Genomic DNA, 22,837 nt, shown 5'->3' on the forward strand with positions numbered 1-22,837 from the left:
CTGACGAGTTGATGGGTGCAGCACACCAACATGGCACAAGTATACATATGTTAGAAACCTGCACGTTATGCACATGTACCCTAGAACTTAAAGTATAATAAAAATAAATAAATAAATAAATAATAAAAAATAAAAAAAAAAAGAGGAGCACATAATTGGAACACAGGACATCTGAATGATTCTGAGAAACAGATGTGCTGCACAAAAGTCACCAGACACAAAAGAGCACATACTATATTTCATTTACGTGAAACTCTTAAAAAGAAAATGAAATCTGTACTGACAATAAGCAGATCAAGAATTCCCTGATCTCTGCGGTGGAAAGCAAGTTGATTCCAAAAGTGTGGGTCAAAACTTTTTGGAGTTACAGAAATGTTCTATGTCTGTATTTTGGAGTTGGTTCTAAAGATTTATTTATCTGTGACAGTTCTTTGACGGTGTATTGTTTTGTAATTTTTTTTCAATAAACTTAGTTAACAGTGAATAAAGTAAGTGCAAGACCAATTGGGTAATGTTGTCTTTGCATCTTCTATCTTGCAGTGTACTGAAAATTGTATGAGCCAGAATATCTGAGAGATAATCTCAGCTCTGAAACTGAAGAACTGTGTATCTCTTGCAAGATCTCTCTTTTCTAGGTACTTTGGACATTTCTTCTATAGAATGAGAATTTAAATACACTTCATAGATTAAGTCAAAATGGTAGGCTTTTAATACACATCGGTTATTCATTTTAACTAAAAGTCTGAGCAAAATAAAAGTCATACAAAATTGGAAAATTTATTTAAATAAGATGAAATATTCCTTTAAAAATTAGGAAAATAAAACTGTCACATCTTCTATTTCATATCAAATTTTAAGAACTTATAACTACATATCAAGTGTTCCTAGCATAAAAACTGTAATATATTTACGCCAGGCCTGGTGGCTCAAGCCTGTAATCCCAGCACTTTGGGAGGCTGAGGCAGGCAGATCACGAGATCAGGAGTTTGAGACCAGCCTGGACAACATGGTGAACTCCCATCTCTACTAAAAATACAAATATTAGCACCACATGGTGACACACGTCTGTAATCCCTGCTACTCAGGAGGCTAGGGCTGGAGAATCGCTTCAACTCAAGAAGCAGAGGTGGCAGTGAGCTGAGATCACACCATTGTACTCCAGCCTAAGTGACAGAGTAATGCTCTGTCTCAAAAACAAACAAAAAACTGTAGTACACTTAACCATGTGTGTTCACAAATGAATAGATATAAAAATGATTCTGTTGTCCTTTACCTATTTTCAGAATTTTGTGTTTGTGTTCATAACAGATACCAGCATTTAATTTCTCCCTTTGTTGTGCCCTTGTTAGATTTTGGACTGAAGGATATGGTGATCTCATGTGATAAGTTTGGGATATTTGCTCTTTTTGATTCTCTTGAAAGTATGTGTAATTTTGATAAGGTATCATGTCACCAGTCAGGCAGATGTAAAATTGGATTTTTCATTCTGGGTAAGTTTATAGTATGGATTTCTTGTTACTTCTGTCAAGTTAGTTGCCATAAAAATATTCATAATATCCATCTTTTATATTCTTATCATCATAGACTCTACAATGATTTTCCCCTTTGTATTTATAGTCCTCTGTTTCATGTCTTTTTTTCACTCCTTTTCTCTAATCTGTCAGAGATTCCTGGACTATCATTGATCCATCTCTAGAGGGAGTTGTAAGTATGAGGAAGAGAAGAACTTTTAAATCTTCCAGCTGCTTTTGCTCCCACTATACTAACAACTACTACAATCACAGCAACATCCACAACACCACAGGACAAGCTTCTACAGCTTCCAGTGAATCTATCTGAGTAAATCTTCTCTACCTCTATCTTATGCAGCTAGAAGTTTTGAGAGTCATACAAGTAGTGCCGTAGCCTTTGTTCATAATTGAAAATTAGGCAAGACTTAGCGTAATACTGGCATTCCTTAAACCAGTCACATTTTAGTTTGTGGATCATCATTATACACATAAACACAGCATGTGTCTAATATATATATATCAAAATCCATGAGGCAATACTTACCACAGTCTGTATTTTCTGTTGTATTATATTTCCTCTTATACTTTTATTCTTGTTTTTCATTAAAAAATCTATAGTGAACAAGCAAAATTAACAAGCCAAACAAACAAACGACACAACCCTTTTAAAAGGGAACGAAGTACATGACCAAACACGTTTCAAAAAAAGGATATAAATGGTCAAAAGCATAGGAAAAGTGCCAAAATCACTAATTATTAGAAAATGTAAATCAAAACCACAATGAGATACTGTCTTATACCAGTTAAAATGGCCGTTATTAAAAATAAAAAAAATGACAGATGCTAGTGAGTTTATAGAGAAAAGGAAATGCTTATACAATGCTCATAGGAATTTAAGTCAGTTCAGCCATTATGAAAAGCAGTTTGGCAATTTCTTAAAGAACTTAAAATAGAAATATCATTTGACCCAGCAATCTCATTACTGGGTATATACCATAAGGAATATAAATTGTTCTATCTTAAAGATGCATGCATGTCTATGTTTATCACTGCACTATTCCCAATAGCAAAGACATGGAATCAACCTAAATGTCCATCAATGGTAGACTGGATAAAGAAAAGGTGGTACATATGCAACATGGAATACTTACTTTACAATTATAAAAAAATGAGTTCATATCCTTTGCAGCCACATGGGTGGTGCTGGAGGCCATTATCCTAAGAAAACTAACACAAAGTTTCAAGTTTATACTAATCAAGATTTGCATAGCGGAAGAAAAAAACAGTTGTTTTAAAGTAATCAGATTTAGCATTCTTAGGCAGACCTTCATGCTGATGAACTGTGGAAAATAATACCCAATGATAGAAAAGGGGGTAGAATACGGGGGTCCTCAAACCAAGAATAAAGTGAATCCCATTAACACTCGGTTATTAAAGAGACCTATAGCTCTGGACAATGCAGGACCTGTGGATGTCAGATGCTTTGAGGAATCATGTTATCCTCTTTGTTCATCCACAGTAAACCTCTTGACCTTATACTGGAAATAACATTGGTTTAGGGCCATTACAAAATAATTTTGACAACACTTCACTTGCTCATATTAAGTGTTCTTTTTTGTTTAAAAAAAAAAAATCCATTTCACACTTAGTAACATGTAGTATGTGTGTCACAACGTGTCCCTCCCCACAAGTGGAACAATTGCACAGTATATTGAAGACCTAATAGCCCCACCCTCTAAGACTTTATTAAGCACTCTCTGCAAACTACGATATTCTCCTACTTATTCCCAATCCAGCATTGAAATACATTACTCCATTTAGTTCTCATAACCACTTCAAATTTTGCCAATAGATGCACAAAAATGTACTTCAGGAAGAAACATTCTCTGCAGGCAAATCTGGGCAGCCCTGGTCTGACCTAGGACACTGAGGACACTGTCTCTGTGCTGAGTTACTGAGACGAGACAGCCCCGCAACTGTGCCCAGCCTGCACCACCCCCTGCTGGTTTGCATGTTCCCAGAACACAACCCCCTGCCCTAAAGACTTCTTAATAGATTAGTCACACCCTGTGCAGGAGTCAGACCCAGTCAGGACACAGCATAGACATGAGGGGCCCCCACTTAGCTCCTGGGGCTCCTGCTGCTCTGGCTCCCAGGTAAGGAAGGAGAACACTAGGAATTTTCTTAACCCAGTGCGCTCAATGTGTCTGGCACTTCTGGGAAGTTCTCTTATACCATGATTCATAGTGTGGATATTTGTTTTTATGTTTCCAATCCCAGTGTCAGACGTGACATCCAGATGACCCAGTCTCCATCTTTCCTGTCTGCATCTGTAGGAGACACAGTCGCTATCTCTTGCCAGGCAAGTGGGGGCATTAGCAATAATTTAGCCCGGTATCAGCAGAAACCAGGGAAATCCCCTAAGCTCTTCCTCTATGACGCAAAAGATTTGTGCACTGGAGTCTCGTCGAAGTTCAGTGGCAGGGGATCTGGGACAGATTTCACTCTCACAATCAGCAGCCTTAAGCTTGAAGATTTTGCAGCTTATTACTGTGAACAGAAATTCAGTTACCCTCCCACAATGTTACAACCAGAATATAAACCTCTTAGAGAAACAAGCATATGAAGTTGGGCTGCACAGTTGCTCCTCCTGGTGCCCCCATCCCCTGAAAGCATTTCTCAGATGTATACAAGTTTTTAAGTTTTTGGCAGAAGGGATCAGGGAGTCTCCTGCATATGCTCACTCTCTTTCTTCATTCTCCGTCCCAGCAGCACAGACATGACAATGTCTCCCTGATTTAGTAATGGATAGCAATGATGATATCTGAGGAATCTGTGTTGTGGCATCTTTCAGGGATTGTACATCAAAATAGAAACCACTCTACAGATTTCAAGAAGGAATTGTTTTAAAACAGGAAATTAGAGTCAAAAATCCAACCTGGAGGTGTGGTAATCAGAGAAGCTGATACTAGAAACAGGGGACTCTCTGGTGGTCCACTAGAAGCCTGAATGCATCTGCCCCTGAAGGTGTGGACTGCTTGACCACGTGGTCCTCTCCTCGGTCTAGGAAGCAGAGTGTGAGGGTGCTGGTTCTCTTAGCTGCCTGTAGCACCTCACTAGGTGATTCTCCAGTCCTCACCTCAGTCCATGTTTCTACCTGCAGGTGTCAATGAATATTGAATCATCTTCTTCTGACTTTTATATAGGACATGAGGGTGCCTTATTGAGCAACTCTACCAGAAATTATAGAGAAAAGGGTTTTTTTGAAATGTGCTTCCAGAAATGATGGTGATAAAGAGGAATTGACAGCTGACAACCAAGTAAGGCCAATTTTACCCCAAATCTCAATTTTTCAGATTTGGGATGACCCCAGAATATCCTTGCCTGTGCTTCCACATCTTATTAGCAAGTCTGGGATCATTGCAAAAAAATCTTTCTAAGTCATAAAGTAAAAGAAAATGAGAAAATTGCTTAACATACCTAGCAATTCTTTGACAAACAAATGAAAAACCTTTCTCGATAACACAAATAAGAAACCTAATTGTTCACAAAGTATATTTTTTCTTTAATATGTAAACACTTTGCTAATCAAAATTTGTCCGGATGTCAACTGCCTCCTCAGCATCACGGTGAGCATGTTACAAATACAAACTAACAAATCCATCTTAGACCTATTGTGTGACAATCTGCATTTCAACAAGTGTACAGGTAACCTACCGGAGTTTTCAGGAGCTATATACTAGAGGATATTTACTTCAGCTAAAAAAAATGTATATTTTTTACAATGAGGCCATTTATGTTAAAGCCACATGTTAAAAACACAGTCGGCTTTAATTCTAATTAATAAAAAACTACTTTTGAAACCTTTTTTAACATTGTAAAAGTTAAAACATCTTTTTTTATCAGTAGATCAAATATCTTGATAATTAGATGCAGTAAAGATTTTTTGAAATTTTAGTATTTGCCAAAGTGAAAGAATAAATTTAAATTGTGTGCACCTGGGTTAGAGATTGTTGAACTTATAATAATTATTAGACTTAAGCTGAATAGGCAAATAATTGAAGTTCAATAATTAGAGTTAAATTATTTTCCTATGGAGCTTGGCTTGGGGATTGTATTCACTCCTGCTGCTTGCCATAGGCATGTTGTACCTTGGTTAGATCCTGCCTGGGTCCCAGATCAAACCCTATCCAAGTGCTGGTGATAATCTCAGTGCCCTGCAGCAGAACCACCCTGCTAAGTTCTTCCTTAATCAACAGATTATTGTTATCATGAACAGAAAAATAAATGCTTAATGTTACTAGTCACTGAGTTTTTAGTAGTTATATACCATATACACATTTTAAATTTAAGACACAAATTACGCTCATTTTACTCAAATATTATTCAGTTTTAGTTTCTTATTAATATTTTTCTAAATGGATTACCAACTATTCATATCTATATCATCAATTTTTATAAAATGAATCTATCTATATGGTTAAAAATGTATTATATACGTCAGCTTTTGCCCAGGTGATCAGGTCAGAAAAGTCTATTAGCTCAGCCTGAGTTTAGAATTTCTGTCCTTGGTCACAGAATTTAATGCCTGTGTTCTCCTGTCTCACCAGTCATCTAGAGTCACTGACATGGTGTTTGGCACAAGACTGTTAGGAACAAAGTAGAAACCTGTGGCCTCATTTCTCTCTTTCTACCCAAAATGTGCCTTGTTTTCTCTCTTGGTGCATGAATGTGAGAGAGTATGAGGAAGAGAGCCAGTTGTGGCAGAAAAAATAGATGGTTCTCAGGATCCCAGTGGGCCTCACATTTCCCGGCATGTTCCCACTCCTACCTTCTTGCCTCCCTTAACAAACTGACTCCAGTTACATAGCAAAAAGCTGTCCGCTCCCAACTTAGGTGACTAGACCAAAATTCTATCCATTAAAAGAAGAGCCCAACCATTTATCTCCTTTGGTGATGTCTCTCAAGGTTTCATTTTTTTTTTTTTTTTTTTTTTACTGGATACAGGGTCTCACTCTGTCACTTAGGATGCAGTGCAGTGGCACGATCTCTGCTTACTGCAGCCTCTGCCTCCCAGGTTCAAGCGATTCTCCTGCCTCTACCTCCCAAGTAGCTAGGACTACAGGAGCACACCAACATGCCTGGCTATTTTTCTTTCTTTCTTTCTTTTTCTTTTTAGTGAAGACAGGGTTTCCCTATGTTTGCCAGGCTGGTCTCAAACTCCTGACCTCAAGTGATCCACCCTCCTCCACCTCACAAAGTGCTGGGATTGCAAGCGTGAACCACTGCGCCCAGCCTCCCAAGGTTTCTAAAGTGGAACTCTAATGTTCCTGATAAGAACCTGACCATCTTGCAAGGTTGCTACAAGATCTGGCATTGCCCCAAAGAACCAAATGAGGTCTAGCCAGCTGAAGATGAGATGGTCTTCAGCACTGGCCTTTCACTGATTTTTCGTCATTATAATCTCATTGTAATACTGAAATATCCGCCGAAGGCAGAGCTTATTCTCCATTTCCTGATCATGTTACATCGTGTTACAGCATGATGCTCCACTGCACAAATGCAAAGAAAACTCTGCCTAAACATGCTTGAATGTCGTTCCTTTTTCTGCCTCAGCTTCCTTAAAATAATAAGAGCTGGGCACTTCAGGGAATTGCCACCAGGATCTCTTACCAATAGGCTGTCCCTCTGTTTTGTTCATGTCACAAATCTATTAAAACTTGCCTGAGAAAATTTCTGTTTGGTCTGGTGTTAGTTTCTATTTAGAAAAGGGGCAAGGAACTGGGTGCAGTGGCTCATGCCTGTAGTCCCAGCACTTTGGGAGACTGAGGCTGGTAGATGACCTGAGGTCAAGAGATTGAGACCAGGCTGACCAACATGGTGAAATCCCTTCTCTACCAAAAATACAAAATTAGCCGGGCGTGGTGGTGTGTGCCTGTAATCACAGCTACTCAGAAGGCTGAGGTAGGAGAATCGGTTGAACCCAGGAGACAGAGGTTGCAGTGAGCTGAGATCATACCACTGCATTCCAGCCTGGGCAATAGGAGCAAAACTCTGTCTCAGAAAAAAAAAAAAAAAAAAAAAAAAAAAAAAAAAAAAAAAAAAAAAAAAAAATGGGGTCAAGGAACTGGAGGTCTCAGCAGCAGGAAAAATTGCATCAGGTGGGAATGAAGAGCTGATTAGAACTTTTCTTCCAAGAATGCCTTTCACTTGCTGCGTAGTGATATTTACCAAGTGTCCTGAAGCTGCCTTAAAGAGTAACACTCGAGTAACTCAAGAAGTGCAGCTGCAAAGGTGACCACAGCTGCATGGGTCAGCAGGACGAAAGCACTGACCCTCAGGAAACTGATACAATTGCCATGAAGACAGATGTTGATGCCCTCCAGGAAGGCAGGGGACCATTCCTTGGCTGACTCTCTAGTCTCCACTACACTCACTCTGCACAACACATCTATCAAACTATAGTCAATTTCTCTTTTCCCTAACGGTTTTGAAAAACTGTGTTCACACTTCAGAGTCTCATTTCCTATAAATCTGTTCCTTTTCTTTAAGCAGTTAAACTTCTTTGCTTTCTGGACTTTTCTCTTGGTCTCAAAGAATCAATTTTATTAATGCTACTCCAAGTTTTAATGGAATCTTCATCCATCTTGAAATTAGAGCTTCATGTATAGCCAGACAAGATCCATTCTACAACACAGATTTTTTTTGGAAGGCCCTGAAGTCAAACACTTGGGCTTGGGGACAGAGCTTTAGTGCTTATAGACTGTGTGACATTAGTAAAGTAACTTGACCTCCCTTTGTTTCGGTTTCTATACCTGCAATGCTGTGACAATAATAGGTTCTTCCTCATAGGCCTGTTTACAATTTAAACAAAGTAAAACATTTAGAATATTATCCATCATATAATATATGCTGCTATTAATTTGATTATTATTATTACTATAATACTTAGCACTGTAATGCTCATCATTATCATAACTGTACTAACTTAACAAAAACTTATTGGAAATAGTGTTGAATGCAAGTTCATTTCATCTACAGCCCCAGTAGGTGCTAAAATGGGTGTTTTCACTACCCAGATCACAACTCTTTAAATCCTAAGGATTTTGTCTTGATCTCTGCTAAATTGCTCAGATCTTCTATCATGTCCATGCATATCTGTCTAATGCATTTCTTCTCACTATCCATTATCAAATCACTATTCTATAATAGATTCGTCATATTGCTGTCCTGCTTTCTTGTTGAAGCCTTATTCTATCTTTTAAATCTTTTCACTGTTTCTCTAATGCTTGTTCCAAAACTCACAACCTAATCTCAGTTTCTTTGACATGCGTCTATGCCAATGATGCTAATGATGTCGTTTATTTGATGTTATGTATTCTTTTACCTCCTGGATTCCTATGGAAACAAATTCTTTGAAGCCCAGGCCCTTCTAAGATCTCAGAGCTAGAAGGTGAAAAAGAGCTCGGCAAAAGTGTATGAGGAAGAGTGACTTGGGAAACTGAAGTGTCACTTCACCTTGTTCTAAAGTTATCTACTTTTTCTAGCGAGAGTTTTCAAGTTGTACTTGATTTTTTGCTTTTTAAATATCTGTGTGTGACTTTGTCAAACACTTTTCATCTAAAGCCTTTTTTTCTCCAAAAGCCCAAGTCAGATTAACTATGTCCAGTAAAGTCTGCTCTGCCTTTCTCTGATATCCTCCCTATATATACCCAAAAGTCCACACATGGGACCCTGCCAGATTTAACAGCCTTGGCGTGGCAGAACCTGCAGGATAACGGAGGGGATCCAAGTGTTTCCTGAAGAACCAGATGTGACAGCAGATAAAGGTGAGTAGAAGGGCATCCTAATTCTCTCTGCCTTCCCTACACATTTTGGTCAATTAAACCCATTCAGTGTAACAACTTTGTATTTAAGGCTGCTTCACACCAAACCAAAACTAACATGTTTTCTGTATTTTATTTTGATGTATAGTTACTGTTTTACATGCAGCTGGGTTAGTTTAGGTATGTGAAGACTGTTTCTCTCCCTTCCCTCACTTTCACACTTCCACTGTTTCTTAGCCTCTGTCTGTCTCCAGGAAAGGGGCTGGAACGACTCCTTTTTGCACCACTCTTTCAGAGAGTAGCCGGGTAAAACTATTGGCATTCTCAGCTTTTGGCTACTAAATAGACTTTGTTAAATCTACTTAAAAACAAAAGTAATTTGTCAAATGTCTGATTAGTCAGATGACACCGTAAGGTGAAGTAGACCAGGACAGATTTCACACTCAGTACAAGTACCCTGATATTTGAGGAAACTAAAGATGCCAGAACACCCTAGCCGAACCCCACTGAGTCATGGAATTGTATGATCTACTTCCTCAGAAAACAGGCAGAACCTAGACTTGCTTCTAATCCATATGGCATGGCAGAGGTAAATAGATGTCTTTCCAATGATTGTATTGTACTCTAAGCCTCTGTCATAGCACACTGGAAAGAGACAAGCTTCTGCTGGCCTTGAATAAGCAAACAGCCATGTGGGCATTGCCTGTGTGAGTATCACATGGCAGGGAATTGTCCACAGCCTCTAGGACCTGGCAGCAACCTTGATCCAAGAGCCAGTAAGAAGCTGTAGCCCTAAGTCATAGAAGTGCTAAGGAATGAGCTCTGCAACTGCCTGAAAGAGCTCTAAAGTATTTGTGTTCTCAGGGAGTCTCAGGGGAGAATGAAGCCCAGTCTACACTGCGGCACAGTCTTGTGAAACCCAATGGGCAGGAACAAACAAAGCCATGTGCCGACTGCTGACTCACAAATTGAGAGATGATAAATGAGTATAGTCTTAAGCTGATAAATTTATGGTAATTTGTTACATGGCCATAACAAACTTAACACACAATTTAAGAACAAATAGTAGAACTAAGAGTAGTCATGCTACTGACATTGACTGTAGATGGGCACAGGCTTATTCTCTTTGTGACCTTAGGGTTTCCAAGCACTGCATGAAAGAGGAAAGCTTCGATGTGCAAGCCCTTTCCAGGACTCCACTTGTGTCACATCTACTATTATCCTATTGGCCTGAGCAAGACATACGGGCAACATCAGAGTCCATTTAGAATGAGGCTGACCAAAGCACGAGTGCAGGGAAGGGATTTATTGCAGCTAATTTTGCAAGCAGTTTATCCATAATTTTTTTTATTATTATTTGTTAAGAAATACCCTTCGAAAAGGGAAGCCTCCTTAAAGGGCTAAAAGTTTTTAGCTGAAACTTTTTTTTAGCTGAAGAGTCAGCTTCATTCGTTGTAGTGTTCTGCTTTATATCCAAGTATAAATAACTGAGAACTCCTTCAAACTATCATTTCTATGATGGTTTGTTTTCCCGAAAACTTTACATATAATTTTGGCACTACAATGTGCTGGTCAAGTTTACTCTGCAGAGTGACAATTTGCACAATGTGGCTGACATGCCATTGCACCTTGATTGTGGACTTTGGCCGCTGGTGATCTATGAGAACCGGATTCTGCAAAAGAATGTATTTGTGACCCGTTTGATCTTTATCCTATCTGAACCCACACACTTCTCTATCTTTCCATGGCTAATCCACGTCCTATCTCTATTAACTTACTCTTGCGATAAGTGATTAAGAGCATCTAACACAGAAATAATAAATATGTCCAGTTGTAAAATTCAAATTAGTTAAAAGCATGGGGATATTATAGAAAGAAAATGTATAACTATTTTAAGTTTAAGGAAAACGAAGTCTTTGTATTTTGCAATGAAACTGTGTGAAAGCTGTGTCTGCAGTTTTCAGCACCAGGGTGGGCCCCTGCCTTTCCTGTGACTGAGCACATTGCCTTTCTCACAGGCATCCAGGGAAGTGACTGGATGGGGTGAGCTGAGCTGCGCTGTTCGGCCACCTTGGGAGACCTTGGTTATATGAGACGCATTTCAGAGGATAATAATAACTGCTACAGCAATAAATGACAGCCGTTCAGCTTCTTCATTACAGATGGTCTGTGTGGAATTTGTCCCAAAGAACCCACAATGAAGATACTCACATCCTAGAGTTAATCTGGGAACAAACCTAATAGAGGTTGGGGAACAGGACCAATCTCCCTGACCCGTGAAAACCGATACCAAAGGTTGTCCAACTGGCACATCAAACCAGCTTCAAGACATGTTAAAGAAGTCACATCAGACCATCCACTCACAAATGAACCACAGGCTAACTGCAGCCACACGAGCGGGTTCAGCAGATATCAGTCCAACTAGTCCAGAATGGAGGAACCACAGAGGTGACCCTCAGAGTCTCAAGAAGCAGTACAGTCAGCCCTCTATCCATGGGACCTGCACCCATAGATTCAACTAAACCTGGATCAAAAATATTTAGAAAAAAATACCCACAAAATTCCAAAAAGCAAAACTTGACTTTGCCATGTGCTGAGTACCAGTTAGGTAAATCCACACAAGTAAAATCATGTGTAGACATCATACTAGGTATTATAAGTAGGCTAGAGATGGTGTGAACTGTACAGGAGGACAATATATGTTATACACAAATATTGTGCATTTTACATAAAGGTTTTGAGTCTCCAAAAATTTAAGTATCTGTAGGGTGTCCTGGAACCCATTTCCCATGAATACTGAGGAAAGACTGTAAATGTTTATTTTATGGCATTGTGTTTGGGACTGGTTTATTTTGGAAGAAGGGCTAACTAATACAACCTGTTTTTGTAAACAGGAGGCAATAGAGTTAAGTGATAGGGTAGTCACATTTATTGTAATTTTTTTGTGTGATTGCAAAGAGTATTCACTTCTTTTTTAAACCAGATCAGAATCCTTATACCTGATTATCATGGACTTTGGATGTCTTTCTTATCTCCCCAGCATATGAAAAATGCAGCGAGAAAGCAATTCCTTCCCTCTATTTCCTCTAATTCTTTCTAAGAAGAGCATCACACTGCTGTTCTACTTCTCATTACTCAGAATAATTCACGTTTTACATTCAGTGGGTTGTTTTCAATGTGTATAGGTCACTAGTGTTGAAAGAGTCTGGAGAGTTTCTTGCTCATTCACTTTTCATTTATTCAATAAAGTGTTAATTGAGCAACAATGCTGGACCAGGAATGTGTGTAGGCTGCACCCCTGAGAAAGTCAGTGTCTGATTCTCATTTTCCTACATCTTTCCTGGTGAACAAAAGGCCATGTTTAATTAAACATAAATCAACAGGAAGATTCTAGAAAAAGAAAAGAGTCATAAAGAAAAAAAATAGCAAGAGAAGAGGAAGTGGTTAATGCGGAAATGGAGTCAGTTATTTGGGGAGGCAGAAACTGCTTCCTCTGAGGAGGTGACTGACCTGGGTAAGGAGAACAACTGACTTGAAGAGAAGTTTCTGAAGGGCATTGAGGTTCATGACAATCAAGGCTCTTAGAAGGAACACAGTATGAACATGGGAAGAACAGAGAAAGACACTATGAGGAGAGTGACTTAACCAAGGGAAAAAAGAGGAAGTCAGAGAGGGGGCAAGTCAGAGCCATTTTCTTTCAGTGTCTTAAAGATCACTATATATGACTGGTGTGAAATGAAGAAGGCCTTCATTTTCTGTTTGGGGAGCAAATGCTTTCTAACTACAGTAGGACATTATGGGAAATGTTTTAAGCATATTACCCCCAATGTTCTATTTGTTTTTTAGCAGAGTAACGACTCTAGCTGGGCTGTGAGAAGCAGAAGAAATACTTATCTGGACAAAGTGAATCCTGGCATAAAGTAAACATGGGGCAGTGAAGATTATTGGAGACATAAGCAGATGAGACTATATTTTTAAATTAATGTCAATTACACACCTTGATATGAGAAGAGTCAGATTAGGAGTGACCTGGAGGCTTTGGCATTAATCTATTACATAGATTTTGATTTACTGATGTTAAATGTATTAGCGGTCAAGGAAATCGGGATAAAATAAAAGTTTGTTATTGTTGCTCATTTCTAGATTGTGACACCAATAAACACGCCGATTAAGTGGCCAGGTTTGCAAGTGAGTGGGGTTTGAGCTCAGAGGAAAGAAAATACACATAGGTATTCAGCAGTGCTTACAGGGTAATTTATGATATTAAAACCACATGTATGCATATGCATATGCACATATTTATGCATGTGTATGCACGTATATGAACATACACATGAGTGCTTTTCAGAAAACAAAAGTCATAAAATCAATAATCTCAGCTTCTACCTTATGAAACTACATAAAGAGGAACAATTTAAATCTGAAGTAGAATATGAGGAAAAAAATAATAAATATTAGGGCAGAAATCCATAAAACTGCAAACAAAAAACTGACATTGAACACCAAGCAAACCAAAGATTCGTTCTTTGGAAAGAAAGATGTTGTATAGTTCCTATATATTTGAAAATTTGGGGGTTATAGTTTTAATATTGATTTCTAGTTGGATCCCTCTGTGGTCAGAGAACATACTTACTATGACTTTAATTACTGCAAATACGTTGAGAGTTTATGTGGACAAAATGTGTCCTATCTTGGTGTGTGTCCTGTGGGCACTTGGAAGAAAAAGTGTGAACTAGTGTTGTTATGGGTTGGAGTCTTCTATAAATGTCAGTTAGATCCCATGGGTTGATGACCTTGTTGAGTTCTTCTCCATCGTTGTCGATTTTCTGTAAGTTGTCCTATCGAAAATCAAGAAGGGGTTTTGAAGTCTCCAAGTGTAATTGTTTTGTTAGTTTCTGCCACAGGCACTATATTGCTCTGTTGCTTGGTGTCTATGCACTTAGAACTGCTCTGTCTTCTTTCCAAAATGACTTTCTTCATTACGTAATGTACCTTTCTGTCTCTGGTAACATTCTTTGGCTCTGTACTCTACTTTATCTGATATTAGTATTTGCTACTGATTCTTTCTTTTTATTATTATTTGCATAGTATATCATTTTCCTTCCTTTTATATTCAGCCTACTTAAACTGTTATATTTGATGTGAGTGTCTCATAGACAACATACAGTTGGGACATTTCTTTCTGATTCATCAATTTCTGTCTTTTTGTAAACTTCATAATTTATATACTTAATATGTTAATAATTATTGATGTATTAAGATTTATGTCTGCACTCTTCTTTTTTGCCGTATCGTTTTTTGCTTCTCTGTTTTCTTTTTGCTGCCTTCTTCCTTTGGGTTACTTGAACAGATTTACAATTACAATCTAATTTACCTATTTTTTTGGTATCTCCTTTTATAGTGATTTTTAAATTTGTAGTCATGGTATTTCCTTTGTATGTATAACTTCTCACAGTATGTTGGTGTCAATATATTACCATTTAAATTAAATATAGAATTTTACCTTCTTTTATGTCATTTTCCTCCCCATTAGTAATAATTTTAGAAAGTAATTTCTTTGCAGTATTGGAAACAAAACAGTGTTACAACTTTGATACGACTATCACACATTATTTAGAAATGCATTCTATTCATCTATCTTTTCAGTTTTGTAGCCTTTTGTCCTTAATATTATTTAATATCCCCTCTTTATTTTTAGTTTTACCTTTCTAGGGCTCATGGTGGCTGTATTTAAAGTGGATCCGCTAGCACCAAACACTCTTAGTTTTTCTAGAATGGAGGACTCCTCAATTTGTCCTTCATTTCTACATAATACTTTTACTGAACATAGAATTTTAGGGTAAAACTAGAAAATGTGGTATTTCCTTCTGACCTCCATGGTTTCTGAAGAGAAACTGTCATTATTTTTCTGCTCAAAGTAAGGAATAATTTTTTTTTATGTTGCTTACAAGATTTTTTGTTGTTATTTTTAGTTTTTCGAAGTTTGTGATATGTCTTGGCACACATTTATTTGTGTTTATTCTGCGTGCATTTTCTTTTTAGTCTATTCTCTCACTGTTGTTTAAATGGAGTAGTTACTATTATTTCACTTTCCACCTCATGGATTCTTTCCTCTGCCTACACCATTCTGCCATTAGGCCATCCCCTGAGCTGTTTATTATGGTGATTTTATCTTTCACTTCTAAAATTTCCATATTTTTCCTTTTTTTGTATTTTATATTGCCTTCTTGATGTTTTCTATTATTTCATGTGTTTTAAGCATGTTTGCAATTGTTCCTTGATGCATTTTTATAATGGTTGCCTTAAAATCATTTTAAGATTATTTTAAGTTAGTATACATGAATTACTATCTAATTATAGTCTTTTCTTATTCCAGTTGAAATTTTCCTGGTTTCTGGCATGAAGAGTGTATTTTGGTTAATATGTGGACCTTCTGGATGCTGTGTTATGGTGTGTGGCCTGATATTTTGAAAGTCTAACAAGCTCCCAGTTCATGCCAATGCTGTGGCTGCTGGACGGCAGAGAGGCAGAGATCCAGTTAAACTAGTGGTTGATTATCGTACTTAACACCTACAAATATCTTGTGAATATTTTTCAATATGTGGCTGCCTGAATTCCAGTGAAATATTTTTAATCAACTCGTCAAGGGTCAGAGCAGTTATCAATAATTTAAATTATTCCTGTTTGATTCCAGTGTATGGTTAGGGTTACTTTGAAAAGGTTGATTTGTAGTGTGAGGTCTGAAACAGAAAATGAGCACACACGACACATGCTGCTGGTACAGAACTAAGAGAACGTGAATGCACTTGGTGAGCCCTGGAGACTGTTATCTTCTGGAAGAGCTGGAGCCAAAGCTGGGTCACATATTAATCTTGGATTTATTTTAAAATATATGATTTTATCTGTTTTGTTTTAATGACTCCTAGTTTTACTTTATATTAATTTGAGGGTAATCATCATCTGATTTTGACATGTGTTCTTCACTATCTTTCAGTCCAGACGTATTCCCTGACATACTCCTGTCACCAAATACAGAACAGAGAACTATCACTTCATGATAGTTTTACTGTTTAACTTTGCTGAAATAGGTAATTATTTGGTTGCCCTTGTGTGTATTGACATTGGGTAACCCTGCATCGCCATAGCTTTAGGTTTCACTTTAGATTATTCCATGTATTTTACTTGAGGATACACGTAAAGGCATCCACTCCTATGTATGAGGCCCTGTGGTCAGCAGGGTCTACAATTGCATGACTGGAAACCCATGGAACCCAGTTGTGTTCCTGTGAATCATAAGAGAGTTTGCTCCTACTTCTGCCCTAGGGCTTCCTAAACCATTGCTTCATGTTAACATGGTCATCAGTTGAAAGATTCAGCACATATTGAAGGAAAGTGTCTGAAGTCGTTGGGTCATACCCACATGGACTTCCTTGGGTGAAGTATTTGATAGGACCTGTTGGGTGAAGTATTTGATAGGATCTGTTGATGCCATGATCATGTATCTATTATTTCATTTCTTTCCCCACATAGTAGTGCCCTGAGTATGAAAGATTCCCATATCAATAAAATGTACAGATTCTGAGCACTGTAATAGTCAATTAGAGATCAGTAGAAAAGGCAAACATTTATGAAGAATACAGAAGAATCCTAGTACAAATGTGTTACAACCACCTCCAGAGAAATTGATCTAATTTCCAAATTATCACCAAATTTCTGATGGTATTTGTCTCTGCTGTGGGGAGTCAGGTACCCAGAGATGGCAATAGTTGAATCAGCACTGGTGCAGATGGTGATGGTACAACATGGCTCATGTGTTGCCCATGTGTACACAAGTCCACATTGCCACAATTGCTAAAGCTATCATTTGCTATCTGAAAAAGTAGACGTGTGAATTCATTGTCATTCTCAGAACCTGGCCTCTTCCAAGCCCACCAGATAAAGTTGCCCATATGTTCTCTTCACTCCACAAAACTTTACTTAGAATTGTAGTGAAATGTAACTTGTGGTAAAGCCCTTATCACCTGCACAGAAACCATCCTCTTCTTCTTTGGTGCCTAGGGCACCAGCTCTAGCCTGTTGGGCATGGTGAGGACAGTGAACCTCTCCCAGCCTGGGACAGGAGCAGGGATTCAGGGCACATGTGATTAGCCCCACAGTACAATGTCAGGGGAGTGAAGGAGGAACAGAAACTCTGGGAAAAAATTGAGGCTTCATGAGATGGCAGAAGGTAAAGAGCTTTGCTTCATCTTCTAAAATCAATGACTTTCTTTTAGATTTGGGAGCAGGGACACATGTTTCATTGCCCTGACTCCCTCCACATCTCCTCTTTCTCTTACAATAGCTCTGACTCAGTCTCCCTCTCAGATTGTGTCCTGAAAATCTAATTATCCCTCCTAATATGAAAACAAACCAACAAACAAAATCCTCTTCCTCCTATCATGTGCTGTGAGTTCTGACCCCTAGACTCTGTGACACCCAGATCGTAAAAGAGATAATGATGGGATTTTGCCAAAGAGATTTTCTAGCTAAAAAGAATTCTTGTGCTAGCTCTTCTCTCAGAAAACTTTTCTCTGTTCCTTGTCATAACTGACACCAGAAAACAAGGTGGAAATATTTCCAAGAACAGAGGACAACCATGCACTCAGTGAGCTGAAAGACATCTCTCCCCCTTGCATTAGTTTCCAACGCTGCAGTTTTAATTGCCACAGTCTTATTGGCTTCACACAACATAAATGTATCACCCTGTAGTTCTGGAGGTCTGCATTCTCACTGAGCTAAAGTTAAGGTGTCAATAGGGCTGTAATACTTCCAGATGCTACAGAGGAGAGAACTGGATCCTCTGTTTTTTATCTTCCAGGTGCTCCCACATTTCTGGTTCCATGGCCCCTTCCTTCCTCAAACCACATCCCTCCCCATTGTCCCAGCTCCTCTCTGACTGTGAGCCTCCTCCTCTATTTTAAAGACCTTTCTGATTATATTGGTTTCATCTTGATAACCAGGTTTCTTATTCTCAAAGTCCTTCACTTACATCTGTCAAGTTCTCTTTTTACTACATAAGGTAGAAATTTTATGATACAGCTCCGATGACTGGAGGAACACCAGGGTTCTTGGTCTCACACCAGTTTGGATAAAACAACACGGACACGCATGGAGTGGTTTTAAGAAGAAAAAGGTTTAATATGCAAGAATGAAGGAAGAAGAAAACAGATCCCCCATACAGAGAAACAGGGAGGGAGGACTCAAACAAAGAGAAAACTGTGTGTGCAGCAGAAAAGTGGCTCTTATATGAGGAGACTGGAGGAAGTGGTGTCTGATTTGCACAGGGCTCTGGGGATCAGTTTGACCAGGCATGTTATTCATATAGCCTGCAAAATAACTGGTCTTCCCACACTAGCCTTTTAATATGCAAATGTAGGGCGCCAAAATATTCTATACACATGTGGATATGTGGGGACAGCCATGTGCCAGGCATATGTGGGAGCAAGGAAGAAGATGGTGGGAATCACCATGTTTGCTGGTACCAGTTTCCAATGGTCGACATTTGCATATCGAAGCTTGCCAGCCTGACTCTAAGAGTCAGGGCTTTCCTGCTAGACAAGAAACTTTTCTGGAGCTGCTTTAAAAGAAAGAAAACCTTACCAAGGACCCCTTTTTCCTCTCTATCTGCCTAAAATAATTTCTTAACAACTCATATAACACTTAGGTTCCACAGACGAGGACATGGATATCTTTTGGGGTGGGGACATTATTCATTCCATTGACAGTAAATATATTCCTCAAAATTGCCTTTCTCTAAAGTAAAATTTTAAAAATCACGAAGTATTTTTTATGAAGCAAGAGAGCTGGACAAAATCTTAAACTCAGATTCCTTTAAATTGTGAGCTTTAACTGTTAAGGTATGATCACTCCACTTTCTCTAATGTAGATTTATTGATGTGTAGACAGTTTTAAAAGATTTTTAGGTTTGTGACCCAGTGTGAACAAAACAGTATCTGAAACAGGTCTCAATCAATTTATAGGTCTATTTTGCCAAAGATAAGGCTTACGGCCTGTGACACAGCCTTAGGATGTCCTGCAAATATGTGCCCAAGCTGGTTGGATTACATGTTGGCTTTAAACACTTTAGGGAGACAGAAATTACAGGGAAAGACATAAATCAATACATGTCAGATATACATTAGTTTGTCCTGGAAAGGTGNTTCTCTAATGTAGATTTATTGATGTGTAGACAGTTTTAAAAGATTTTAGGTTTGTGACCCAGTGTGAACAAAACAGTATCTGAAACAGGTCTCAATCAATTTATAGGTCTATTTTGCCAAAGATAAGGCTTACGGCCTGTGACACAGCCTTAGGATGTCCTGCAAATATGTGCCCAAGCTGGTTGGATTACATGTTGGCTTTAAACACTTTAGGGAGACAGAAATTACAGGGAAAGACATAAATCAATACATGTCAGATATACATTAGTTTGTCCTGGAAAGGTGGGAAGGCTTCAAGCAGGGGCTTCCAGGTCATAGGTGGCTTCAAAGCTTTCCTGATTGGCAACTGGTTGAAAGAGTTAATCTGTGCCTAAAGAGTTAATTCATCATAGAGAAATGCTTGAGTTTAGATAAGGGGGTGTGGAAGCCAAGCTTCTTGTCACATAGATGAAACCTATGGGTAGCAAACAAAGTAGATGGTGAATGTTGTTATGTTGTTTATCAGACCTTAAACATCTGTCAGGCTCTTTGGAAAAGACTTAGTAAGGGGAGGAGATTCTCTGCAGAATGCAAATTTTCCCTACCACAGGCAGCTTTGCAGGGCAACTTCAGAATAGGTCAAAGAAATATTTTTAGAGTAAAATACTTAGATTTTCTTCAGGACCTGTGCTCTGTCATGTTGGAGTATGGTATCCGTCCAAAGGTCTCTGTTGTAATGATAATGCTGGTCAATTGTGTCTGAACTCCAAAGGAAGGAGAGCATAATCAAGTACATCTAAACCCACCTGCCAGTCATGGCCTGACCTAGTTTTTCAGATTTCTTTGAAGTTCTCTCTGCCAAAAGAGGAGTGCACTCAGCTGTTTGGTGGCTTACAACTTAATTTTTTGTTTTAACTCACAGAAAAACAAAAATCACAGCATAAATTCAATCTAAACTAGATTTGTTAAAAAAATTAATTGCTTCCTGAATATTCCTACATGTCAAAGAAAGACATATGATAAGAATTCAGAGGAGAAATACCCCTCATACAAAAGAATAACAATTTTATTTACTATCTTAGCTTGGGTCCACCAGCAATGAAAATTCCTGTTTAGGCAGCAAATTCACACTGGGAGGAAAGGAAAAAATGAGGGAGGGAGCAGAAAATGACTGGTAAAAGACACATCAACAACCTACCTGGCTCAGGATAACTGAAGATCAACCACATGTGGAAGCATGGACTAAATTCCTCTTGGCTGTTCCACCTGAGAGATGAGGAAGCTGGGGTATGTATATTCCTCACCCTGTCCTCCCTGATTGTGAGCTGTCTCTCTTGTTCTCTTTCAAGCTGCTATAACAGATTCCTTGTCACTGTGTAATTCATAAAGCACAGAAATGTATTTTCTCACACTTCTGGAGAATGGGAAATTTAAGATCAAGGCATGGGCAGGTTAAGGTCTGCTTTCTCTGCTTTCAAGATGATGCCTAGAGCGTTGAGTCCTTCAAAGGAAGGAAGACCAGGTCTTAACATGACAGAGGAGCAGAAGAGAGAAAGAGATTCCAGGCTCACAATCCCTGTTTATAGTGGCATTAATGTATTCCACTAGAGGGCTCCTCCCTCATGACCTAAACACAGCTCAATAGGCCCCACCTGGCAATACCATTACACTGAGATTTAATTTCACAACAGATGGATTCCGGTAGGACACAGTCAAACCATAGCACTTTCCTAAGAGAGACCCATTCCAGGTCATCTGGCCAGAAATGCATGCAGGCAGATCTCTCTGCCCAAGATCACAAAGAACATAAGATATATATATATATATATATATATAGATAGATAGATAGATATAGATATAGATATAGATATAGATATATAGATATATAGATATGATATATATATATCATATATATCATATATATATCATATAAATCATACATATATCATATATATGACTTGAGTTTGAAATTTGCATATCCACTTACATTTTCTTCTGTGTGTGTCACCTGTGAGTAAGCACTTAATAAGTAGTAAATATATTTTCTCATTTTCACGGTTTTCTTAATTTGTTTTCTTTAGCGTACTTTATTGGAAGAATAGAGTATATAATATGTATAACATAAAAACGGGTTAATCAACTATTTATTGTATCACTAAGGCTTCCAATCAAAAGTAAGCTATTAGTACTTCAGTTGGAGATGCAAAAGTTCTACACAGGTTTTCATCTGCACCAGTGCTCAGTGCCCCAACCTCCACGTTGTTCAGGGGTCAACTGCTTTTTCAGTCTGTAGCTGCATCTCTCTGAAACACCATCTTGGCAGGTGGGTTGCAAGTAAAGGAATCCAAAAAATAAGATCTCAGACTATGCTGCGTTTATATGATGATTATGAAAAACCAAAGGCATTCAGAAAGCAGCAAATGCACAAAAACGCTTTTCCTAAATATCCCTTATTTGCATAAAAGCAAATTCTTCAGAAGGAAACAAATTTTCAAGAAATTTCAACCTGAAAATTTTTTATATCAGGGAAGATTAACATAAAAAAGGAATAAAAAATACAAGAGACTGGAAGTTGATACTTTACCCAGGCAGGTGATTACCTGCTCCTTTGAGGATGTGCTTCTATTCTCATCTATTCTCTCCAGGTTGCCTACACTTCCCAATTCCCTCTTCCCTAGAAAGGAAATATAAACACCTGGATCTCATTGAGTTATCTGGGTAATCACCCTGTGATGATATCCTGCTGCACTTTAAGTGAATTTTGTTTGCCTTTTCTCTTATTAATCTTCCTTTTGTCAGTTCATTTTCAGCAAACATTTAGAGAACAAATGGAGCTTTCTTCCTTTCTCCCGATATAAGCAAGTTCCCTTAAAATTCAGGCTGCTTACAAAGCAGCAGGAAGGTTTGTGCACAGGCTACAGCACTGTGATTTGGCTCCCCTAGTCAGGCATCAGTAAAATTTTGTGGAGCCCTAGGCTGTAGCCCACTGATGCTGATGTAGTTGGATCCACTTTCCCTGCTACTGAGCCAGGCTGGGATATTTTTGGGCACACTAGAGATGTGAGATATAATGAGTGCAAATCCCTGTCCAGTTTCATCTGGATCCAGCTGATTTCTCCATGTACATGGGCAGTTGCTTGATAAAAGATTGAGTGTCTCCTTCCAAAAGATGTTAACAGGGAGCTTGATGTCTGGGTCAGGATGATGTCCCTACTCACTGATAAAAAGTGAAAGAAGGAAGTGTCATTGATGGTGTATGGCAGGGACCTGCTCCGTTCAGTCGTTACCCTTACTTTTATTATTATTATTTTTTTTTTTTTTT

Source organism: Rhinopithecus bieti, unplaced genomic scaffold (genome assembly GCF_001698545.2).
Source record: "Rhinopithecus bieti isolate Rb0 unplaced genomic scaffold, ASM169854v2 scaffold_2476, whole genome shotgun sequence".
Lineage (NCBI taxonomy): Eukaryota > Metazoa > Chordata > Mammalia > Primates > Cercopithecidae > Rhinopithecus > Rhinopithecus bieti.